Source organism: Megascapheus bottae, chromosome X (genome assembly GCF_031878675.1).
Source record: "Megascapheus bottae isolate mThoBot1 chromosome X, mThoBot2.hap1, whole genome shotgun sequence".
NCBI lineage: Eukaryota > Metazoa > Chordata > Mammalia > Rodentia > Geomyidae > Megascapheus > Megascapheus bottae.
In genome coordinates this window covers 65,839,834-65,860,242 of record NC_143547.1, presented here as the reverse complement: position 1 = coordinate 65,860,242, position 20,409 = coordinate 65,839,834, and the positions used below count along the sequence as shown (strand labels likewise).

The following is a 20,409-nucleotide window of genomic DNA, read 5'->3' as shown; positions in this document are numbered from 1 at the left end:
GAACCCACAGAAGAATGAGTGGAGGGATATTCTGTGAGTAACAAAGGAGCTCACATTTCACTTTAACTTTCATAAAATTAGAAACTAGCCTTGAAACTCATAAAGGAATAATACTAGTCTGTATAGCCTGTGGTTATTTTAGTGGTATGTTCTTGGGTTGGATACATTTCTATTATTTCAAAAGACTATTTCATTGTTATTTGTACATAATGCATTAAATGTGCTATTGTGGATATTCATGTTATAAGAAGTCAAATATTTTAAAATAAGTTGTAGGAATAAATGAATAATTTTTGAAATGTCTCTTGACAGGATAACTTGGCAAATAAATAGTTTGTTAATGATAAAAAATTTTAAAAACAGCAGATTGTGGTTGACTTAGTATTCTACAAATTGTTACATAATTAATCCCCTTAAGAAAATTAAAAAAAAAATGATTTCAAAGTTTAAACCATATAACAAATCAGGGATTTCATCCTGTTCTCCAAGTTAATTTATAATCTTGATATTTAAAATCAGGTTATATAATAAGATAATATTGAGGTAATAGAGACAACAAATTATGTTCATTCTTTTTTTGCATTTTTTATTGTAATTAGTAAAAGGTTTACATGATATTTGCCAGATAGAAGGTGCATTAATTCAGGTACATTGATACCTCTTCACATGTCTTGGTACCCATTTCCCTCCCCCCCCACACCCCCCACCCGTCTTGGTTTTCCCCCCTTCCCTATCAAATTTCAAATAACCAAATACAAGTAAATTCAATATATCAGATAACAAAGTGAGATACTATAACAATATGAGATAACCAAGGGACAGCAAAGGAGATGAGAGACAACATAGTACATTAAGGACAGCAATCATTCGTTATATGGCTTTTGTTTTGTTATATGGCTTGTTGTTTAAGTGCTTGCCAACTTTTACTCTTTTTTGATGTGGGTTTAGAGACTTTTCTTATATATTTAAATATATTATAGATTAACATAAAAATTAATATAAATAGTGCTACAATACCAATAACCCTTATCTATTAATTGCCTATTTCTGCATGGGAAATCTAAAATTGTTCCACATAAATAAAGAGACATAGTGTATTTATTAAAAGTATTATTATTGTAGGTAATTTTTCTCTGAAGTAACAAAGATCAAAAAAACTCACACTTCAGTATTATTTATTTGCAGTAAATATTTTCTTCATTTATTTACTTTTTTTACTCTTTGATTTACAGTATTTAAAATTTACAAGTATTATCCATTTACCTATTCATTCACTGAAAGCACTGTTCTAAGTAATATTGAGAGTCACAAAAGGAAATAAAAACACTTTCAGAGAATTTTGGATCAGAGTTATATAATGGTAAGTACAAGACAGTTAACCTGATAATTTGTAAGTCATTTGATTAAGGAAGAACACAAATTTTTAAATCATTAATTGATAGTACTTATGCAAACTCCCTGATATATTAATCTTTTGTTACTATAATTATCTCTTTTGGGTTTTTTTGGTAGTTTGGTTTAATGTCTCTTTTATTTAGTATAAACATGCTCTTCTCAATTTGTGTAATATTTATATGAATATAGTTTTTTGTTGTTGTTGTTGCTGCCAGGCCTGGGCTTGAGATCAGGGCCTACGCACAGTCCTTGGACTTTCTCAAGGGTAGCGCTCTACCACTTGAGCCTCAGCACCACTTCCAACATTTTTCTGAGTATGTGGTACCGAGGAATCGAACCTGGGTCTTCATGCATGATAGGCAAGCACGCTACCACTAGGCCAAACTCCCAGCCGCTGGACATAGTTTTTAACATTTTTATTATATATTTATGTGTTCTTGTTTTTAAAATGATTTGATTGTAAAAGTAATGTGGGATTATGTTTCTTTATCCTTATAACCCATTATGTCTTTTTTGATTGGGCACTTTAGTCCATTTGTATTTATCATAATATTAATAGGGAAAGACAATATAATGTGTACTTGTCTTCTGTTTGTTGTACAGTTCTTTTGTCCCTTGAACCTATTATTAGCTTTCCTCGAATTCTGTTGAGCTCACTGTCACATGCTTTGTTTGGTTACTTTATTTCCATTTGTAAGTCTCCTATAGATAATTTTCTTTGTGGTTATCATATTGCTTACATAAAATATATACTTCTCTGATTTTTTAGTGTAACTTCAACCCCCTATAAATCCTTTGTACTTTTACAACCCACCTCAGCATTGCTATTAATTTCATAAATTATGTTTTTAGTATTCATTATCAGTTATGGTATTCTTATAATTGTATTTTATGCACTTTACCTTAAAATTTTACATTAGAATTAAAGGTTACCTAACAACTATTGTTACAGTATAACAACATTTTGTATTTTCTTGTATGTTTTCCCTGACTAGCAAGCTTTATAATTTCAGTTGCTTTTGTGTTGTTGTTTGGTGACTTTTCACTTCAACTTGAAATACTGTATTTTAATATCTTTAAAAAAATGGGTACAAGTCCTGAGGCATGATCTCAGTAACTTTGTGCTGTCCTATAGCTTTTTTACTCAAAGATAGTTTTCTACCACTTGTGCTGTAGTTCCACTTCTGGCTTTCCTGCCCTGGCTGGCTTCAAACCATGATCCTCAGATGTCAGTTTTTGAGTACCTAGGATTTACATGCATAAACCTTATCCTCCTGCTTAGCATCTCTTGTAAGACATATCTGATGATGACATAGCCCTTCAACTTTGGTTTAGGAAAGTCCTTACCTGCCTTACTTTTCTGAAATCATTTCTGCCAGGTATAGTCATTTTTCTCTTTCAACACTATGCATGCCATGATGATTCCTTGGAGCCCACAAGAGTTCTGATGAGATCTGCTGACTTTATAATTTTAATTTAAATTTTAGTGTAAAGGAGATGTACAGAGGGCTTAGAGTTACATAATGAATACATTTCTTTTTGAACAGTTTTACCCCTCCGTCCTCCATTTTCTCCTACTTCTCCTCTACCCCCACCCTCTGCTATCCTCTTCTGAAAGTTGCAAAGTTCATTTCCACCAGAGTGTCTATTGAATTGGTTCACCCTTATCCCACCATTCTGTGATTCCCTTCTCCTTCCCCAAATCAAATAAACTTGTATACAATAGAAAAGATATAGAAATAGTAAAAACAGAGAAAAATAAAAGGGAAAATTATAAAAAAAACAAATAATGACAAAACCTCATTTCCATTTATTGGAGTTCATTTCAATAATCATAATTTTATAGGCTCATATGCACATGGCTATTGAGCCAATGTGATCCTCTCCTAAGACTATCCTTCTATGCTCTCACTGTGTGATGTTCAGTGTGGTGTTGAATCAATCATGTCCAAGTGCAATTAATTATTTGTTTTTTACCTATTCATTGGACTAATTTGTCGATTTATAGACATTTTCATTATTACAAATGAGGGAAACCATGCAGCTTGTGTTTCTATGGGTCTAGTTAATATACTTGATATAACTATTTCAAGTCTTTTCATTTCCTTATGAATGGGGAAATATCATTCTTTCTGATTGAAGCATAGCAGTCTATTGTGTACACATACCAATTTTTTTTCTTTCTGGAGTTTTATACGTGAGTTTATTGATGCAAAGCTAAATGCAAAAGCAAATGTACACCACCATATAGGACAATGGCAGGTATCCCAATCAAGCAGTTGAATGCCTTGAATGTTTATGTCAAAGGCTCTTTTATGTTTTATAAGAGATCAGATATATTGGTTTTATATACATATTGTAAAGTTTTTTTGAAAACAATTTATTGTTGGGTTGATATATAGAGGGGTACAGTTATACTCGTCAGGTATCAAGTACATTATTTTTTGAATTTTGATAGACTTTCCCATGCTTTTCTACCTACTGCTTTTTATCCTCCCAGCCCCAATCATCTTGTTTTTATCTTTCCTTTCTCTATTTCAAATAAAAAATACTTTTCTCTCTTTCTTTCTTTTCTGTTGTTCTTTCTTCTTCTCTCCTTCTTTCCTTCCTTTCTTCCTCCCATTATTTTTTTCATTTTGCTTTTTTTCCCCTTACCTGTCCTGAGGCTTGAACTCTGGGCCTTGGCACTGTCTCTGAGCCTCTTTGTGTTCAAACCATGATCCTCAGATCTCAGCCTCCTGAGTATCTAGGATCATAGATACGAGCCACCACCCAACTTTAAATTGTCCTTACTTTTAAATTCCCCTTTTCCTTTTCAACTTCTGAGGGGATAATTTCATATCACCTTTTGTCAAATTTTCAGATTTTCTTCTTCTTGGTGAAGTCTAATGTTGAAACCCTCCATATATTTCATTGATTTAGTTACTCTTCAAATTGGAAATTTTTAAAGTATTTTCCATTATTTTTTAGAATGATCATTTTGTTTCTAATTCTATGATGCCATCAGAAAGAATGATATCTCCCCATTTGTAAGGAAATGGAAAGGAAGGAAGGAAGGAAGGAAATGAAGTAAGCCAGAACCAAAGAAACATAGGCTCAGTGGTTTCCTCATTTGTAATAATTAGTAAACATCTAGAATTCTCCATGAATATGATTATAATAGCTCAAAATCTAGGTACATAATTTAATACAGAATGAGACTAAATTAAAGGATCTCTAGGATATGGAAACAACAGCTTTATCTTGTGTGATTGTTGTTTTTAATGTAATATGTTATTTCTCTTCTCTTTTGTTGCCCTTGGTTAATCTCACAGTTATTGAATCTGACTTTGTTACTTGGTATATTGTATATATGTTTATTTGCTTATTTGACATAAGAAAAGGAAGGAGAGGAAATAAGATGAGTGGGAGGGGGTGGGGGGAAATGGAAACAAAACATGAGAAGGGGTATCAATGTGTGAGAAGTAATACACCTACTATTTGGCAAATGTAACTGTAACCCCTCTATACATTACCTCGACATTAAAAATTAAATTAAATTAAAAAGGAATAAATAAGAAAAATACTTTCCATTATTTTGCTAGAATGTTCATTTTGTTTCTAATTCATTCACTGTGCACTATTACAATGGTTATTCTAATTTTGTTGGGTAATTCATGTGAATGCTTTGCTTTTGGTTTGGGAAATTTATTTGGTTTCTTTGAGCCATGCATCATTTCATTATTTTCTTTGGAATTTTTTGTTGATATTCCTGCAATTTAAAACTATCCATCTTTTCTATATTTTATAGTGAATCACTTGGACCAATCACTATTACAAGAGATTTTGGGAGCCTCTTAACAGTTCTTTATTGTTGTTGATTCTTTGAACTTATATATGTTAATTCCCAGTTAGATAATTTTGTTGATTTTCTTCTAAAGCTCACGATTTCTTGTTTCTGCTAAAGTATATCTGCTGTACTCTGTATCTTGTATCAATTGAAGTAGTTGCATACTACTCATCATTTTTCAGCTAGCCTTTTGTGTATTGCAGGTTCCACTGATACACTGAGTATGTTTCATAATAAAGCAATTTCCTGGGCATCAACCTGAAAGAGCAGAACATTAGAAATCATACATTCTTTTCTATCTTGCCTAAGGATAAAGGATTTTGGATTTGTATTGGGATCTGTCTGCTGCTCTGCATATCATCTGAAATAAATCTGTACCTTCAACTCTTATTGTTGTCACATCTTAAAAGTACTACCCCAAGATCGGTGAAATATAAAGCAGTTTCTTGGGCTGTATCTCAAACTTTGAGAGTCACAATATTGAATACGTGTTTTGGTCTTCTTTTCCTCTCTAGGGGGAAGCTAACAACTTGGAATTTCCTTTCAATTGTGTGGTGGTATTGAGGAATATTCTCTGGTATAAGCTACACATTTTTCTACTGGCTTTTTAAAATAAATGTCTCTGTGAAACTAAGGAGTTAGGAGGCTTGTTATTTTAAGGTCTTCACAGGATGATTTGAAGTATTTTAGCTTTCAAACAGGTAACTGTGTTGATTTGAGACCTTGAGATTTAGTGTTCCTCAATTGAAAATGTTTCTGCAGTTTTCAGATTTTCTGTATATATTTTGAAGATATGCATCCTAGAAGAGTAGAATTGATAATTAAATTGAGTCTTTATTAGTATAAAATGGTCTATTTGAATTTTTTATTTTTTGAATTATCACTTTTTTATTTTGTATTTATTTTCCTTTCTATTGTTTTTATATGTTTGTATATGTAAGCTTATTTTTATCTTCTAGGAGTGTTTTAGTTTCAGAATTTATCTTATGAATTGCATGAAGCTAATTGCAGTATTGTGTATCTGTAATCCAAGCACTACAATGGTTGATTCTGGAGGTTAGTGAGTTCATGTTTACCTTGCATTAGAAGTTTTCCTTATTTTTTCAAGATGGTTAGGCTTGATCTTTGTGCTTACCAATTAAATAGGTATTTGGACATGACACCATTTTTGTTGTTGAATATTAATTCTTTCACTTGTTAAGTGTTAGTCTTTGTGACATTTTTATACATTCACTGAAATATGACATAACCAAAATAATTTTTTTCATTTTCCACATTTAATTTTTCATTGTGCTATTTGTTATTGACTTTTCTTCTCAAAATTTTGTACATAAAAGACTTACAGTGTAATACATGAAAGGAACCAAAGAATTGCATTATAGGAATCTAGCAATCTCAAATATTGTTTGCAGATATTTCATTTTTATTAGTAAGTTTTTGTAGAAAGATCATTTGTTAAATGACACTAAGTGATCATTATGCTGAAAACATTAACAATCGCTCCTCAAATTTTGTGACAATAACTTTTTGCTCCTGTAGAATGTATTTTTGGTTTTACATTCTGTTTTGTCTGTTCTGTTCTTATTGTATCTATTTATTGTCAGTAATACTAATTGCAAATTTTCTATTATTTCTTATTCCTTGCATTCTTTTCATATTTAATTTAGCTTTGGTGCCTTTCTACTTTTCATTTTGGCCCACTGTCTCTCAGATCTATCTGGTATTTATATCGCAAAAGAAAAAAAAACATCTTCTTCTATCATTAAAAATAATAAGTACATGTATTTCAATTTTTAGGAATTGCTAATCACAACATAATTTTAAGTGCATATTTTCTTTTCAGTTGTTTCAGATTTCTTTATTTCTCTTCTTTTTTTAAGATCCTTCTGGTAGGTGTATGCCACATTTAAAAATTTGTGATTTGAACGTTGTTTTTTACAGCTAACAGTATCAACTGAGCCACATCTCAAATTTTTACAGGAGGAAATTAGAGATTCAATTCAGGACCTTGTATTTGCTAGGCTAATGTTTTACACCTGACCCATACCTCTGGCCTTTTTCAGGTTTTTTTTTTTTACAGACATTAACTATTTGTTGCTATTTCAAATTGCTACTTCAGCTTAAAATGTTTCATGGTAGTTATTTATTTCCACGTGAAATTTCATCTTATATTCAGCTTTACATATTGATGGAATGCAATGCTTACAACCTATGCAATGGATTCATATATTTTTATTCACTGCTGACTTGTCCTTGTAAACCATTTCATCCAGCTCAATAATAATAATAATAATAATTCATTAGAAAATTATTATGTAATATTAAGTAACTATGCAATGATATAATAACTTAGAGAATATCTGCCTCTTGCCAATTAATAGAACTTATTTGGCCATCATAGAAAACATATTAAAAATCAAATCAGCATGGTACTGGCACAAGAATAGGCCTGAAGACCAATGGAATAGAACTGAGGACCCAGATATCAAACCACAGACCTATGGCCACCTAATCTTTGGTAAGGGAGCCAAAAAAATAGAATGGAAGAAATTTAGCCTCTTCAACAAGTGTTGCTGGCAGAACCAGTTAAGCACCTGCAGAAAACTAAAGTTGGATCCTTTCTTGTCACCCTGCACTAGAATTAACTCCAAATGGATCAAAGACCTCAAAAACTTTATAAGAAGGAATAGGAGATACACTAGGCCTCCTTGGCACAGGTCGAAACTTCCTCAGTAAGGACCAAGAAACACAACAAATCAGAGAAAGGCTGGATAAGTGGGACTGCATTAAACTGAAGAGCTTCTGTATAGCAAAGGACATAGCTAGTAAACTAGTTAGGAAGCCTACAGAATGGAAGAAGATCTTCACTAACCATACAACGGACAAAGGCCTCATATCTAAAATATATCAACAGCTCCAAAAATTGAATCACTCCAAAACTAATCTCCAAAGAAACAACCATCCCATTAAAAGATGGGCCAAAGACTTAAAGAGAAACTTCTCTGAAGAAGAAATAAGAATGGCCTATAGACACATGAAGAAATGCTTGACATCTCTGGTCATAAAAGAAATGCAAATCAAAACAACTCTGAGATTCCACCTCACTCCAGTTAGAATGGCCAGGATCAAGAAAACTAATAACAACAGATGCTGGAGGGGATGTGGCCAGGAGGGATCACTACTACACTTTTGGTGGGAGTGCAAACTCACTTAACTACTACAGAAAGCAGTATAGCAGGTCCACAAAAGACTAAACATAGAGCTCCCCTATGACCCAGCAATTCTACTACTTGACATTTACCCAATCATCCAGAAACAAGGGCATACTACATCCACTAGCACAATGATGTTCACTGCAACATTATTTACCATAGCAAAGATATGGAACTAAACCAGATGTCCCTCAGTTGATGAGTGGATCAAAGAGATGTGGTATTTATACACAATGGAATACTATGCTGCTGTCAGAAAGAACAACATCGCCCCATTTGTAAGGAAATGGAAAGACTTGGAAAAATCGTATTAAGTGAAGTAAGCCAGACTCAAAGGAACATAGGCCCAATAGTCTCCCTCATTTGTCAAAATCAGAAGAAACTTTGGTTTCTCCTACCAGAGATTTACAATAGAACAAAATCTAGAGACATAAGGCCAAATAGTATAACACTAAATGTAAGGACCTCCAGGAAAAGGAAACAAAAGCCATATAATGAGTGACTGTTGACCTTAATATACTATGTTATCTCTCATCTCTTTTGCCACCCATTGGTATCTCATATTGTTACAATATTTCACCTCGTTACCTGATATATTTTATATGTGCTTAATTGGTTATTTGAAATTGGATAGGGAAGGGGGAAAATCAAGATAAGCGGGGGAGGGTGGGAGGGAAATGGGGACCACATCATGAGAAAGGGTATCAATGTTTGTGAAGTTATGCACCTTCTATCTGGTGACTATAATGTAACCCTTCTATTAATCACAATAAAAATATTTTTTAAAACCCTATTAAATATATAATACTATTGCCTCATTTATTGTTAAATAGGAGGTATGACAATGTCAAGTATTCTGTCTCAGTTCATGAAGAAAATAAGTGACAGAGCCAGGATTAAAACTCAAATTGACTGTGACTTGTTACATTTTATTTCCTCTGAAAACCATGTGTCCAACAATTTCAAGCTTATAAGATAAATAGAATATTACTGCAAATAGTTTTCCTCTAATGATTCACACAAATAGATTCATGATGGTGAGAATGTTACATGAAATGTGGTGATTAGGGCAGAACAGGACTGGTCTTAACTGGACCTACTAAATTATTGATTGGTTTATTGTTAGAGGCCTATGATTCTCATATAAATTTTACTAACTTAAATGATATTGGGGACTTTTCTAAGCATTGAGATCTACTATTGAATCGAACATGTTTGTTGCTTGACCTTATCAAACTTTTTAATTTTTCTGTGTGTATGTTAAATATGTTTTTAAATGCATTTAATGAAGTTTGTCCAAAGGCACAAAATTATTAGAAGGAACGTATTGGGTATAGAGGAGAATCATTAAAAGGAAGACTTGTTAATGCAGTGGCATATGCTTATAATTCTAGTATATGGAAAATTGGACGTAGAAGAAGGAGGATTGCTGCCTTAGCATGATTGCAAACCTTTTTGCAAAACAGAAAAGGGAGGATTACTTAAGTAAAGTCTCTAGAAGTTTTATTTTAATAGAAAATATTGGTTGTAAAGTATGTATTTAGTTGGTAAAATAATGTAGAAATTTAAAATAGAATAATATGTTCAAACAACATGCTGGAAAAGCTGGAAAAGAAAACAAGATGTACAGCAGACAGAAATAAACTTCTAAAGATAGAAATCAGAATGAGAAGAAAGTTGGAGCAGTCCTACTACAACATTGGGTACTAGGTAAATAAAAGTAAAGCTATAGTTGGGTGCTGGTGGCTCATGCCAGTAATCTTAGCTATTGGGAAGCCTGAGATCTGAAGATTGCTTTTCAAAGTCAGCCTGAGCATGAAAGTCTATGAGACTTTTATCTTCAATTAACAACCAGAAAACAGGAAGTGCCTCTGTAACTACAAATTGTGGAGCACTAGTTTTGAGCTGAAGAGCTCAGGGTCAGGGACAGCACCCAGACCTGCAGTTCAAGGCCTACGACCAAACAGGAAAAAAGAAAGGAAGAAAGGCTATATAAAAACTAAGGGTAAATTTTTGTAGAATGTTGAGAAATAAATTTACAATAATGAAAATACTCAAGAAGAACCCTAAATATGCACCATGAATATTGGTTAAGGTATCAGGACTGCATATGAATAATAACTTAATGAACTGTGCCCAGAGTTTTAAATACATAAATGTCATATTGTCCATAGTGAAGGTATAACTCCAGAGTATTGCTAACTAAACACTGAGGAAAAGGGATTTTTGTAATCTGTTACACACTTCCTTGAATGCAATGAAATTAAAAGCAAAAAATAAAAAAAAATGTTGAGGACACCACTATGGAAAGCAGTATGGAGGGTCCTTAAAAGACTAAACATAGAGCTCCCCTATGGCCCAGCAATTCCACTACTTGGCATTTACTCAATGGTCCAGAAACAAGGACATGCTAAATCCACTAGCAAAATGACTTTTACTGCGGCACAATTTACCATAGCAAAGCTATAGATCCAACCCAGATGCCCCTCAGTTGATGAGTGGATCAACAAGATGTGGTATTTATACATAATGGAATTCTGTGCTGCTGTCAGAAATAACTACATCACCCCATTTGTAAGGAAATGGAAAGACTTAGAAAAAAATCATACTAAGTGAAGTAAGCCAGACTCAAAGGAACATAGGCTCAATGGTTTCCCTCATTTGTCATAATTAGTACAAACCTTGGACTCTCCTAGCAGAGGTTTACAATAGGGCAAAACCTAGGTACATAAGGCCATGTAGGATGAGGCTAAATGAAAGGACCTATAAGTTATATAAACAAGAGCCATATAAAGTGTGACTTGTTCTCAATGTACTGTGTTATTTCTCATCTCTTTTGCTGTCCCTTGGTTATCTCATATTGTTATGGTATCTTACCTTGTTATCTGATATATTGTATCTATGTTTATTTGTTTATTTGGAATAGGATAGGGAAGGAGAGAATACAAGATGAGGGAAGGGGGTGGGGGGAAATGGGGACAAAAACATGAGAAGGGATAGCAATGACTGTTAAGAAATGTACGTTCTTCGATCTGGTGAATAGAATGTAACCCTTCTATTAATTACAATAAAAACTGAAAAAAAAGAATTGAAAAAATTGTTGAGCACTAAAATTTGAGTGTACCCCGGACACATATAGAAATTATCATTTTCTTGATTTTATTATTGTATTTACTGAGCCCTAAAATCAGTATTCTGCATCAGCAACCTAACTGCATCTTGTACACTTAAATCTTAAAGATTGAAATGCTGCCTTCTACAGATTCTCAAGGGACTTCATTACTAGAATGATGCAATGCTTCATTCGAGCCCTAATGGCCTCACAGTGGTAGGAAAAAAAATCCAACTAACCCACTGAGTCCTTCAGTTGCTACTGATAGATTGACATTACATAATATTCCAGGTAGAGTAAATGCCCTACAATCACATAAAGCTTAACACATTAACACTGTAGATTCAGCCAGTTTGAAGACCAAAGGCAATACCAAAGGCATTTAATGTATGGAAGTAGAACGTTTCACTTTTCTTCTTAAAATTCTTCAGTAATAATAATTGTAATGAACAACTATACATACAATTTCCTTCTGAGAAATAACTATAGATTTCTGTAGGATTACTGCTAATCTTTAACTGTGTATGAACCATAAATGTTCAACTGAAATGATTTCTTATTGACATAATGACACTTTTCACCTAAGCAGTTAAGACTATGTACTTACTCTCAATGACTTACCTATATAATGTAAATTGACATGTACATTAAAACAGTCTTAGTTCTGCAGTGTTAGGAAAGCAGAATTACTCATATTTACATTAAAATTAGGTTTCCTACAAGTTTTAACCCATGGTGAGTATGTATCATTAAAATGTGCTGCTGGGGGCCGGGAGTTTTGCCTAGTGGTTAAAGTGCTTGCCTAGCATGCATGAAGACCTGGGTTTGATTCCTCGGTACCACATACATAGAAAAAAGCCGGAAGTGGTGCTGAGGCTCAAGTGGTAGAGCTCTAGCCTTGAGAAAGTCCAAGGACAGTGCTCAGGCCCTGAGCTCAAGCCCAGGACTGGCAAAAAAATGTGCTGCTGATAGATAGGGCCCTTGAATCTTACCTATTGAATATGATACAGGATGTCTGCAGCTTCCTGAGCACCCCTACATGTTTCAGATTTATCTTTCTATTTTTACTATTCAAGCATAGTATCAGATTATTATGAAACACCCCAAAGTTTTTTTTTCCTCATTAAACTTTGTTTGAATGGCTCTTAAAATTCTGTGACAGATTTTTGATCATGTTGTTTCCATTAAAAAGTATTGATGTTTAAAAACTAATAGCTTAAAACTACCACACAAAAATGGTCCACAAAACATTTTCCTTTCCTTCTGCAGGTTTTACAGTGCCTTGCTATCATTAACCAGTCTTTTAGTATTAAACTTAAATGGCCAATTGAGATAAACTGCTCTGAGACCGTTCTTCCACCACTGGTTAAGACTAAAGTGGCAGGTGTTAGGGGTAATATTCATTTAGCTTTCTGAGCTTTCTGGGCTGACTTGGTGACCTTGCCAGCTCGGGCAGCCTTCTTTTTCACAGCTTTGATGACACCAAAGCAATGGTCTACCTCATTTCACCAACAGCAAAATGTCCCAGAAGAGGATAGTCAGAGAATCTTTCCACACACAGCATCATCACTAGACTTGAGGAATGTAGGGCCGTCTTCAAGCTCCTTACCAGAATGGCGGTCAGTTTTCTCTTTCAGCTCAGCAACCTTGCAAGCGACGTGAGCAGTGTGGCAATCCAGCACGGGGATATAGCCAGCACTGATCTGGCCTGGATTGTTCAGGATGATCACCTGAGCAGTGAAGCTAGCTGCTTCCAAGGGTGGATCATTCTTGCTGTCGCCAGCAACATTGCCCCAGCAAACATCGTTGAGTGACACGTTCTTGACGTTGAATCCCACATTGTCCCCAGGAAGAGCTTCACTCAAAGCCTCGTGATGCATTTCAACAGACTTCACTTCACTTCACTTGTGACATTGACAGGTGCAAAGGTGACCACCATGCCAGGCTTGAGGACACCGGTCTCTACTCGGCCCACAGGGACGGTGCCAATACCTCCAACTTTGTAGACATCCTGAAGGGGCAGGCACAAAGGCTTGTCAGTGGGACCAGTTGGTGGCAGAATTCAATCCAAAGCCTCGAGCAAGGTGGTTCCACTGGCACTGCCATCTTTACTGGTGACTTTCCATCCTTTGAACAAAGCACATTGGCACTTGGTTCAAGCATGTTGTCACTATTCCAACCAGAAATTGGCACAAATGCCACTGTGTCAGTGTTGTAGCCAATTTTCTCAATGTAGGTGCTGACTTCATTAACTATTTCCTCCTGTCTCTTCTGGCTATAGGGAGGTTCAGTGGAATCCATTTTGTTAACACTAACAATGAGCTGTTTCACACCAAATGTGCAAGCCAGAAGGGCATGCTCACGGGTCTGCCCATTCTTGGAGATACCAGCTTCAAGTTCACCAACACCTGCAGCAACAATCAAGACAGCACAATCAGCCTGGGATATGCCTGTGATCATGTTCATGATGAAGTCTCTGAGTTCTGGGGTTTCAATGATGGTCATGTAATACTTGCTGGTCTCAAATTTCCACAGGGAGATGACAATGGTGCCACCACTCTCATGTTCAGCCTTCAGTTTATCCAAGACCCAGGCATACTTGAAGGAGCCCTTTCCTATATCAACAGTCTCCTTTTCGAACTTCTCAATGGTTCTTTTGTCTATGCCAACACATTTGTAGACAGTCTCCTTTTCGAACTTCTCAATGGTTCTTTTGTCTATGCCAACACATTTGTAGATCAGGCATCCAGTGCTTGTGGACTTGCCAGGTGATGTGTTCAATGACAACAATGTTGATATGGGTCTTTTCATTTCCCATTTTGACTTCAAATTAGTGGTGGTTTTCACAACACCTGTATCCTAACTGCAAACCAGTTGCCCAAAAGTTTTTTTAATGGAGACATTAATGAATAAATAATTGAATACATAAATGAATAGTTGAATAAAATAATGACTGAATAATATGAAAAATTCCTTGAATTATACAATTTTATTCTTTAACAAAATATAAAGAAAGAGATTCTCTTGGGAGTTGCGTGCAGCTGAGTTTTATCTAGTAAATAGGCTTTTCCTCTTTATTCTTTTCATTCTCTTCTAAATCAAAAGATGCTTCTGCAGTAGAAATTTAAATGAAGGCTAGGGATCTGTTTAGGGTTGACAAAGAACATAAAATAAGGAATGATATTTTTCTCCCTTTGGTCATTATGTGACTACAGCAATATGTGAATAAATTCTAATTTTAAATACATCAGTTGAGGCATGTTTTTGGAAAATGAAAAGCAGTATTACTTTTCTCCTCTCCAATAAATCCAGTTAGCTATGTGGGATAATCTCACATCACTTCTACAAAATCATTTTAATCATAAGTGAGGCTTTCCAAAGTCACTTTCAGCCTGAGATTTCCTTATTATATTGGAAAGAGTCCTATAGCTCTCACCTCTAAAAGCTTTAAAATTATATGATCCAGTACAACTATCAGACATCAACAACCATAAAAGATTAAAAATTAAAAGAGATGCAGATTATTCTGCAGCACAGTCTTAAACATGTGACTATTTAGGTAACATTTATTAATATTCTAATGGCTGTGCCTATTATAATGTTTTGCATACATGGTAGGACTCAGTAAATGTATCTTGTTGAAAATGTTGGTGTACTCTGGTCATGGTATACTAAGCAAGTACTTGGAAGATAGAAGTTTTAGGCTTTAGGAAATAATAGAAACATGGCTACCTCAAAGTGATGATATCCAGTGCAACGCAGAGCTTATAATCTGTGAAGCAAATGAACATTCTTCCCGCTTCAAATTTTGTCATATTATTTATGAATTAACATGAGAGGGTTAATAAATAATAATATAGGCGGTCATTAGTCATATAGTATTTAAAGATGATCATAAACTCAGTGTGTCCTCACTAAGGGAACAGGTTGAACTTTTTGATTGTCTGATATACTCAGATTAGACCGTGGATTTATATTTGATAGTCTAATTTGGTATATAATAGTCAGGATTCAGTAACTTCATACAAAAATTTCACATACAACATTAGGATTCATTGAATCAAGCATCTTATAAAGGTAGTAATAAGAATAAACATCTGTTTAGCATGTAATATATCTATGATTGTTAAAGAAATTTATGTGGGTGAAAAGACTTAAGTGAAGTGAGTGAGGCTCAGAGAGAAAAAGGATTCATGTTTTCTCTTCTATGTGGAATCTCGTATGTGGAATTTACCCAAGTAAATACGTTTGGTGGTATACAGAGATATACAAATGTATTTACTTAAATATAGTAGATTCAAGAAAGAATTCACATAGTGTAATTGCATAGTAAGCCAAATTCAATATTTATCAAAATAAAACTCCAGGTATATGTACTCAAAAGGGGTGGGGGTTCAAGGAATAACATGTAGAAAAATGAAGAAAAGAAGGGGGAAATGAAGACAATTTTGTATTCCATACAAAATTAAGAAGAGTGAAGGAAAGTGCGGTAGGGGAGTATAAGTGAGAACGTTTATTTTTGGTTAAGATATATTCATAAATGGCTTTGTTAAATGGCAACTTCTTTGTACAACTTCTTAAGGATGTTTTTTTTTTTTGGCAGTTCCGAGGCTTTAATTTAGGTCCCAGTCATTGTCCTTGAGCCTTTTTGGTCAAGGATAGCACTCTGCTACATGACCCCTAACATTACTTCTAGCTTTTTCTGTGTATGTGATACCAAAGAATTGAATGCATGGCTTTGTGCATGCTAAACAAACACTATAACACTGGCCCGAAGGGTAATACTTTTAATGCAAAACATAAACCATTTTTATATTTTTGGATTGTCAATAGACAATATTGTTAATAAGGCAATAGTATTGAGATAGAGCTATTTTTATCTCCTGTGATACATTGCTTAATAATATGTTTCACACTGACCCTGATCCCATATCTACGTGCTTTAACATATCTTTGTTGTTCCTCATACCAAGAAACTAACTCTATTTCCTTCTTCTTTAAGTATAGGTTTCCTTTTGACCTAATTTGGTCAATAAAATGAGTCAGAGGTGATATTATGCAAATTGGTGGTGAAGAGTCACAAAATCATAATATCTTCTCTTCTGATTTTTTTTCTCTGATCAAGATTGAGGGCTGGAAGTAGAACTCAGTCACAGACGGTTGCTTAGCATGTAGGAAAACACTGATTTTTATACTCACTAAGGGGAAAGAATTCTGGGACCTAAGTATTGGAGAATGAATGGCTCTATGGGATAATACCAGCTAGGATAGTTGGTTGACACCAAACCCAGAACATGATTCTAGCTAACATGTAACTGACTGCAGATGCATAAGGCCCAAATGAGTTGAGAATTGCAAAGTAGAGTCCATTAAATTGACACACTGTGAACTTATGAGATAAAGTTTGTCTTACCTTAATTAATTATTATCATTCTTTCAAGTTATTAATGTTTGATATGCATTATCCCATACAAATAAATAATAAGTTTTCTCTATTATAATGATAAGCTGAAAAAGGTTCAGTCCACAGAGCTAAGTAATATGAGATGTGATTTTATGTCTGCATAACAAGACTGTGTTTAATGTTACTCTTTCATGTACCCTCAAGCACATCATGGCATACAAAATCTCTGTGCGATTAATCCTAATGTATATTTTTTTAGCATGGATTATTTTATTTTTTTAAAAAAATATTTTTATTGTAATTAATAAAAGGGTTACATGATATTTGCCAGATACAAGGTGCATTAATTCACATACATTGATACCCTTTCACATGTCTTGGTACCCATTACCCTAATCCCACCCCCCCGAACCCCCACCCCCGTCTTGGTTTTCCCCCCTTCCCTATCAAATTTCAAATAACCAAATACAAATAAATTCAATAACAAAAATTCAATAAATTCAGATAACAAAGTGAGATACTGTAACGATATGAGATACCCAAGGGAAAGCAAAGGAGATGAGAGATAACATAGTACATTAAGGACAACAATCATTCGTTATATGGCTTTTGTTTCAATATCTTGGAGGTCCTTTCAATTAGCTTCATACTATATGGCCCTATGTATCAAGGTTTTGCTCTATTGCAGATCTCTGCTAGTAGAGCCCAAGGTTTCTACTGATTATGACAAATGAGGGAAACCATTGAGCCTAAGTTCCTAGTTGGTCTCAATAGTTGTTCAGTTCTAAGGTTTCTCTGTTGAGTTTTTGCCTTGTTGATCTGTCCATAGGTGAGAGTCGTGTCTTAAAGTCACCGACAATCACTGTGTTTCAATCTATGTATGGTTTCAGTGAAAGTAAAGATTGCTTGATGAAGTTCAGAGCTCCGGGATTGGGTGTGTAAATATTTAGGATCGTTATGTCTTCCTGGAGGAAAGATCACATAAGTAGTATGTAGTAACCTTCTTTGTCTTTTCTTACTAATTTTAGTTTGAAGTCTATTTTATCTGATATGAGAATGGCAACTCCAGCCTGTTTATGGGGGCCCTTAGCTTGATAGAGTTTATTCCAACCTCTCACTTTCAAAAGATGATTGTTTTTTGGGGTAAGATGTATCTCTTGAAGACAGCAGAATGATGGATCTTGCTTTTTGATCCAACTAGACAGTCTATGCCATTTAATTGGAGTGTTAAGTCCATTGATATTGAGAGTTAGGATTGAGAGATAGTTATTAGTTCCTACCATTTTTAAAAGCTTTTATTAGGGCCCGTGTCTTGACAGTTCTTGTGGTCCTTAGATGGTATGCTGTTTAGGTGCCATTTCTTTTCCTATATTGCATTTATTTTGGTTTTCTATGTATAGAACATCTTTGAGAATTCTCTGTAGTGTTGGTTTTGTTGCGACATATTGTTGCAGCTTTTCCCTGGAATGGAATGTTTTTATTGTTCCCTCAGTTATGAATGAGAGCTTAGCTGGGTACAGTATTCTTGGTTGGTAGTTATTTGACTTCAGGGCATGACATATATGCTTCCAGACACTTCTTGCTTGCATGGTCTCTGCTGAGAAAACTGGGGTTGTTTTTATTGGTTTGCCTTTATAGGTTACTGATCTCTTTTCCTGGCTGCCTTTAGGATCCTTTCTTTGGTTTCTATTGATCCAGTTCGGATTACGATGTGGCGGTGGGATGTTCTTTTCTGGTCAGGTCTGTTTGGGGTTCTAAAAGCTTCTTGTATCTGGATGGGCCTGCCCTTCTGGATATTTGGGAAGTTCTCTGAGATGATTCCCTGAAGTATATTTCCAATACCATTGACCTCTTTCTCCAGGCCCTCTTCAATACCAATTAGCCTTAAATTAGGCTTCCTAATTGTATCTTGGATCTCCTGAAGTGCTCTCTCATATTTCCTAGATTTGAATTGACTCATTTTCTGTTCTTTCTCTATAATAACTAAATTATCTCCAGCCCCGGAAATTCTCTCCTCTGCATTGTCTAACCTGCTATCAAAGGTATCTATTTTATTTTTCATCTCCCTTGCTTCTAATTTCTCATTTTTGATGCCTTGCATCTCTTCTTTTAGATCATGTATGGATTTCTTTAGCTCCTTGATTTCCATTTGAGTGGTTAGCTCAGTAGCTTTATTTTCTTTGGACATTTGCTGGAGTTCGGTCACTTTTTTATTTGTGGATTCTATGAATTCATCCATCTTTCTGTGAAAAACCTTTATTATGGCCTCCTTTATGGCTTTTTCATTTTAACTTATCACCTTGTTTATGGTTTCCTCTTGTTTAGCTATGGCTTCTTCCCTTATCTCTTTCTTTATATTTTCACATTTTTCATTAATGATGTTTATCAATTGCATTTATACAGCACTTGGAAGAGTCTCCTCTAGGTTTGCCAGTGACTGTTCCATTGTCTGTTTATATTGGGTGCGGGATGTTGTTTCTTGATTTGACATTTTTCTTGAGTTTCTTGTTCTGCCCATTTGAAAATGGGAGCAAGATTAATACTAAAAACGATTATAGTTTTTCAGATATAACCAACCTAGACCTCTGTAGCTGGCAGACACTAGATGTTCACAGTTTTTGATTGGTGTTATCATTCTTTCTTTTTGTGCAGTTACAGACCAGTCTAATACAACCACCGATAAGCGATTTATACTCAAAACAATAAGCCTCTCAGTCCAATCTCTACTGTCTTTACGTCCCTCTGAGCCTAGAGAATAATTAAACACCTAGATATACAGTATTGCTCAACAGGCATCAAGTGTAGATCCATGCATTATAAGGGTTGAAAGATGAACAGAGGACCAGAGATAGAAAAATAGTATGAGAGAGGTCGGGGAGGTACAAGAGGATTAACTTAGGCGTGTAAGAATATTGTAGTAATGAAGAAAAGGTATAGCGTAAGAATAACTGACCTATGTTGGTAAGTAGGTAGCATATTTGAGTACAAAGTTTGGAAAGTATTAGAATAAAACTTATGTGTTGCCGCACGAATAGCTCTTACCCCAACCAGTGGCCTCACAGTGGACCATGGGATGGATCTGCGAGCTTCAGTCTGAGCATGCTGGGCAGACATTTTCCTGTGCTGCTTACAGGGGTGGCCCCCAGCCAAGGTTCTGGGGAATGAGAGTTTCCAGGGGCTCTCAGTAGGACCAGCAGGAGACTGCTCTGTTCCCAGGGGCAGGGCCCAGCTGAGGATGTGAGCTCTAAGGGCGGAGCTGGCCTTTTGATTCTCAGAAGGTGAGCTTGGCTGCTGGTTGGCCTTTCAGAACCCTGCTGTGTTTCCACTGCTTTGTCAGAGAGTCTGTGATTGTGGGGGGTCCCTTGGTGCTATCTTGCTCAGGATTCCCAGCTGGAGGCTGCCCCGCTCAAGAATTGAGAGGGGGCAGATACTGGTTCCTATTTTCCCACATGCTCTA

At 35.1% G+C, this 20,409-nt stretch overlaps 1 pseudogene; it reads right to left on the bottom strand.

Annotated features, from left to right (window-relative positions):
• Window positions 1-12,948: 12,948 nt before the first annotated feature.
• Window positions 12,949-14,366, bottom strand: LOC150041206 (elongation factor 1-alpha 1-like; annotated as a pseudogene).
• Window positions 14,367-20,409: the final 6,043 nt, after the last annotated feature.